Raw genomic sequence first — 6,499 nt, 5'->3', positions numbered from 1 at the left:
CCAATTTTGAAGCCTTGAAAGCTACAGGGAAATGAGGCTGTCAATCTGTAACCAGCTTTAGATTATGATCTGTGAACACAGACGGGGGCACGTTGCCACTGATACCATCCTCCTCCTTCCTCGTGCAAAGCTATGTTTGCTGTACGAGCATGGGATCTTGTTTAAAACTGCTTATAACCAGCTCCAGAAAAGTAAATTAATGAAGCAAGCAGTTCAATTTGTCATCTTGCTGCGTGACACAGGAAGGCTTAAGTGGGTACTAAATATGGCATAGATTTACCTTTAGATAAATGCTGAACTAGGTTTATACTAAAGGGTTTGTCTCAAATGATACAAACCGGGCCTGTTTTCAACTCAATTTCTCATCTCTGTCATCAAACTCTGTTACCTGCTGAAAACTTGATTTGTTCTACATCAGTGACTTGAGTCCTTTTCCATGTCACTTTGAATAAAAACCTGAAAAAAAAGCTATAGAAATAAACAGAAACTTTGTTTGTGTGTTTGAGGAAAAGAAGACTGAAGTGAGGCGCTAGCACAGCTCAGTCCCACGTGCATGTGTATACACATAAAGTCGAGGACATGTGCACGTGTATAGATGCATAGTTTCTTAACATTAGTATAATTTTTTGTCAGATTGAGATCATATATACACGTCATTTCTATGGAGGTCATGCAGGGTCATCTTGTTCACAGCACAGAGTTTAGAGAGGAGTCTGGCGGCACTCAAGTCTGCGGATGGCCTGACCATGGCAGTGCTGGGTTGTCACATGAAATCCCCCGTGCAATATATCATACAGAAAGGCTGGGGTGTGTTACAGGATTAAACACTGGTTTCAGGAAAAGGATTTATCAGAAACATTTGTCTTTTTTGAAGAAATGTGCATTTTGTGGAAATACAAATCTTTTTGGGTCTGTGTTAATTTGTCAACATAGTTCTTCAAGAAAAAACTCAGAATGGATGTTTTGTTACATTTTGCTGTGAGATTGTTCTACTTTTCTGAGATCTTTGCCACACTGCTATTGTCAGAAACACCTGAACTTCCTCCCGCTTCCCTGAGTGTACATAACAAAAATCAGGTTGAAAAGGTCAGCACAAAAAACATCACCTCAGCTTTTTCAGCACGAAATACATAACTTCACTACATCCAGACTGCTGCGTATCTGGATGAAGGGGTCTGACCATTGCTCCTTTGAGGATAACCCTGGGCTAACAGTTTACTGCATCTCGGTTATTGCCAATCACACACAGTGTCTGAACAGTGTTGCCCTGAGCCTGGATAGGATGCAAGCAGCTGACCTTGAGGTGATGGACTCTCCATCCTACCAAACACCTCTGAGACATCCAGGTCCCCTTCACTTAGTTTTCTGCCCTCCTCCTCGTTTATTTCCATCTCTCATTTTAATCTTCTTAATATGTCATGTCTGCTCACGATACTGTCTGTGCAATCTGTTGAGTACGTTATTATGTGGTTTATTCTTCTCCACACTGGGGCACGAGGGGGTGCTTTGGGGTTGTTTGTCAAACATTTCTGTTTTAGTAAAGTTTACCTGTCAAAATTTCATGTAATCACATTAACAGGACAGATGTGAAATACAGGTAAGGAAGGGGTGGTGAGAGGGAAACAGCTCTGTGGAAACAGCTCTGCTCTTTTGTGCAAGGGAAAGATGACCATCACTGGATTTATTTCTATTAAAAAATAATGAATAATAAATAAAATATTCCATGTTACCTGTGAGTAGCTTTAGCTCTGCTAAGAACAGGATGCAAATATTCAGCAGAAATGCACCTACAGTTTGCAGGTAAGGGGAGGAAGGAGGAATCGAGGCTCAGTTAGAAGAACGCAGAGCAGCTTACTCATTAGAGAAGAATAACTCAACACCTTACTCATTAGGGAAGAATGAGCTTTGTCCTCATAGAGAAGGTTTGTGTTAAGAAGTTCTGTGCTCCTGGTGTCCCTTTGGTGAAGCTTTTTGCTGTATGTAGCTGTTTCAGTGCAGAGTCCTCCCAGGGTTGCTGCCCCTCAGGGTCTGCATGCAGTGAGGTGAGAATAATTCACCCTCCCCATGGGTTGGACCAAAAGCCCCTTTGGTTCAGCTTTGTTCAAGGCATGGAATTGCAGTTGTGGTTGCAATTGTGTTTGTGTGTCCACTTCTTATTCATTTTAAATATATGCTTTGGGTCTTAAATAAAGAGCAGTACTTCCTTATTTCGTATCAAGTCACCTATATGAATGTACATACAGCTATTTTGCTTAATTGGAATGCATCAATGGCAGCACTGTTTAGTTTTAGTTTTACAACTACAAATGCCTTCTGTCTTTGGTATACTGTTTTGTTCCCAAGCAGTAAGACAGCTGTGAGCACTGTATGCCAGCTACCTGCTGACTGCATTCCTAATGGTAGGAATTAACTTTTCAGGATCTTTCCATTGCCCCTTGATGCTTTAAGACACAGCTCTGTATTTTGGCATTTTATTCCAAATATTTTGTCAAGACATAAACCAGCAGATACAGTATTACTACTGTTCCAGTTGCTCAGCTGGGGAGGAGGAAAAAAGAAGGCAACATGAGGAATGAGCAGATGATTTCATTTGATTTATTGCTTATGCTGTATAACTACTGTTGCTGGAAATGGTGGATGATGTGGTTCAAAAACATGGCTAAAAACATGGACAAGAGGGAGTCTAATTTCTGTGCAAAACTTCAGATAACTCCTTATTCACTGAAGTCTGGCAACTGTTTTGTTCCATCAAACAGTGTATAGAAGTCAAACTGGGGGATTTAGTTTTAGTGCATTTTCTCCAAACATCTTCACCGACGTGGAAAATAAGGCTGTTACTGAACTCTGCTGACTTGATACAACTGGCACTGCAAAAAGCTGCATCTTTTGGCCTGATTCTCCCTGGGTGGCTCTGAGTGCCGTCTGTCTGCAGCTTGTGCTGCCAGAGATACCTAGGTTTGCAGCAGTGTGTAGTACTTTAGAATCCTCCTGCTTGCTGACTGCAGCAAGTGGAGCTGTCTTAAGGCAACACTTCTGTTATTGCTCTTCAGTATTTCCAGTGGTTTCTGATTCAGGTTCCAACTAAGTCAACAGTTTGGTAGGATTAGTGAATTGAGATGGGGGAGGCTGGTGTTAGCAGGGAGGTGATAGGATCAGCAATTGTGCCCAGGGGCATCAGAAATGGGAGGGCAAACAAAAACACCTGAAAAAAGGATTATCAGGAAAGCAGAGGTGCAGATGGAATTGAACTTGGCAAGGGATGTGAATAATAACAAGAAGGAATTTTACAGACACATTGGTCAGAAGAGGCCCTGAAGGAATTGTCTAGTGTGGTTGTCAAGCTGTTCTCCATCCTATTTGAAAAGTCGTGGCTGTCAGATGAAGTCCCTGGTGACTGGATAAGAAGAAACATCATTCTCAGTTTCAGAAGGGGAAAAAAGAAGATCTGGGGAACTACAGGATGGTAAGCCTCATGTCTGTGGCTGGGATGGTCATGGAGCAGATCCTCCTGAGAGCTAAGTTAAGGTGCATGTGAGATGAGGTGGTAATGTGAGACAGCCAGCATGGCTTCACTAAGGGCTGATCGTGTCATCGGTCTGATGGCCTTCTACATTGGAAGATGTAGAATGATGGTGTCAGTGGTTGAAGGAAGGGCAACTGATGTTGTCCACCTGGACTTGTGCAAGGTCCCATACCACGTCTTTATCTCTGAATTGGAGAGAGACAGATTTGAAGGCTGAGCTATTCAGTGGATAAACGGTTGGATGGTCATAGACAGAAGGTTGTGGTCAGTAGCTCCATGACCAGGTGGAAGCCAGTCATGAGTGGGTCAGTGTCAGGACTGTTGCTCTTCAGAATATTTCTCAAGGACGCAGACAGCTGACTGTGCCCTCAGTGAATTTGCTGATGATATCAAGGTGAGTGTTGTATTTGATACAATGGAAGGAAAGGATGCTATCTAGATGTGCCTGGACAGGCTTGAGGAGTGGGCCCACAGGAACTTAATGAGTTCAATAAGGTGCAAGGTGTTGCTCTTTAGTAAGGGTATTCTCAGGTATGTGTACAGACTGGGAGAACAACTAATTGAGAGGAGTCCTACAGAGAAGGAGTTGGGGTTTCCAGTCAACAGAAAGCTTCACGTGAGCCAGCAGCATGTGCTTGCAGCCTGGAAGGTCAAATATATTCTGGGCTGCACTAAAAGAGGAGTGGCCAGGAGGGCGAGTGAGGAGGTTGTCCCTCTCCAGTCTACCCTTGTGAAGCCCCATCTGGAGTACTGCATCCAGACCTGGGACCCCAGAGTAGGAAGATGCAGAGCTCTTAGAATGGGTCCAGAAGAAGGCCACTAAGATGATCAGAGGGCTGGAGCACCCTCTCCTCTGAAAAAAAGGTTGAGGCAGCTGGGCTCAAGAGAAGAGAAGATCCAGGGAGACTTCATTGCAGCCTTCCAGTACTGAAAGGGAACCTATAAACAGGAGGGAGGCTGCCTTTTTATGTGTTGTGATAGTGATAGGACAAAGGGCAATGGTTTTAAAGATATAAAATAGATATTGGGAGGAGATTCTTTACTCACAGAGTGGTAAGGATCAGAGAAGCTGTGGATGCCCTATATCTGGAGGTGTTCAAGGCCAGGTTGGGCCCTGGACAACCTGATTTTGTGGCTACATCCCTTCCCATGGCCCGGGTGATCTTTAAGATCTCTTCCAACTCAAGGCATGCAAGCTGCATGATTACTGATGAAATGAGCTCCTTGCTGACCAGAAATGTGATGGTCTCCATCACATGCAGTCTAGAACTGGCAAATACACAGCAAGGAATGTGGACCACATCTTCCACAACTCAAATATAGTAAGTTTAGCATGTTTGTTTTTTTTTTCATGAAGATAGATTGTTCTGCCTTACTAATCAATTTTTTCCCTTACTAATCAATTTTTTTTGGTGTGTGTGTTAAGTAATGTCTCATCTAGTTCCTGGTACCAAAGATGCAACAGGCCAAGTAGGCATTTAGATGCAGCAAGGATCACGAAGAAGACAAAAAAACATTGAGCAGTCCTGCAGCATGGTGACTTTCTGCATCATTCCAGGTGGAGGGGTGGATTTGCCCCTGGCCTCAGTCTATGAAGTTGAGATGAAAAATTCCATTATTTGAATCTGAAAAAAATCTCTTCCAGACTTTCTTAATAATGTGGTAAGGTTTTTTTCTTAGAATGTGGCCGGCATTGGAAATACTATATACAGTGCAAAATCACACAAGTCAAAGGCATGATAATGAAAGCCACACTTTCAACAAGCTGATGAGATTAAAAAGTAAGGAGCATGTTAGTACAGCCATGGGAGTTCCGACTCGAATGTCTTCTAAATCATCTGCTTTGAGCAAGTCGAGTTTCATCTCTCTGGGTGTTAAGAGAAAGCATGAAATGTTGTGGACAACCACAGAAGCCTTTTAACATGGTTTTAACTACCAGTCCCAGAAAGATATTTTGGCTCTGAAAGGAAGATGATAAACAGCACTCTAGATGAAAGTGGTTGTTCTGTAGCTGAGAAGAAGCAGGCACCAAAACATTTTTTTCGTAAGCTAGGAAGAGCATTAGCATAATGGATGTTGTTATTTTTGCATTATGCGTTTAGATTAGTATTGAAGAAAGTACTTAAATAACTTTAGGTTGTTCCCAATGAGGAAAGCACTTATGCACATTGTATAATGTTATGCAGGTATTAAAAATATCTTGGGTCTCTAGAGCGTTTACTGTATCAAACTCAGTTCTTAGTAGTAAATTGTATGGCAAGCTACTTTCCTGTGCAAACAGCTTGTGCTCTCCAACTCCAAATGTGAACTAGAAATATTTTCATTACTTTCATTTACTTCTGTGATAGAGAAAGAAAGAAAGAAAGCAGTTTTTTTCTTGTGAAGAAATAAAATCAATCCCCCATAGCAGATTATTATCTTTTGAGTAGAGGAGGAGATTATGGGCATTATAGAGAACAGGTCAGTCTTATATACATTGCACCAAGAAATGCAAACCCAATATGAAAAAAAAAATGTGTTTTTATTTAAAACTTTGTATTTGGGAGTTTTAGTTGGCTATCCAGTTAGCTGTTTGAAAAATGTCTTAAATCAGGCTTCCTTCTGATCTTCAGTGCACCTTCACGCAGCTTGAAGAAATACTTGGAGTGTAGCTGTATGATTTACAATAATCAAGGACCACTAAGCCTGGCTCTTCAGAAACTCAGATCCCCTCCCACTTGAACACTTCATCTTAAGTAACAGCCTATAGAGTGTTATTTGTAATGTGAGTTGAGGCATTTCTACACACTCCTTCATTTTGATCTTTGCAGCTTCCACTTCAGCTTTCAAGGAAAAACATTTATGTAAAGTAGTGCCCTTTGACAGAAATGATGCAAGACTTTCCTGCATCCTTTGAGTCAGGCAGAATAATACGTGCTATGGTTTCCCACAGAATGAATTTTGACATCAGTACTGACCAGCCTGAAGGAAATCGAA

This window comes from Phasianus colchicus, chromosome 3, assembly GCF_987193195.1.
Source record: "Phasianus colchicus chromosome 3, bPhaCol1.hap1.1, whole genome shotgun sequence".
Taxonomy (NCBI): domain Eukaryota; kingdom Metazoa; phylum Chordata; class Aves; order Galliformes; family Phasianidae; genus Phasianus; species Phasianus colchicus.
The sequence above is the reverse complement of the archived record's forward strand: the minus strand, read 5'-3'. Positions refer to the sequence as shown.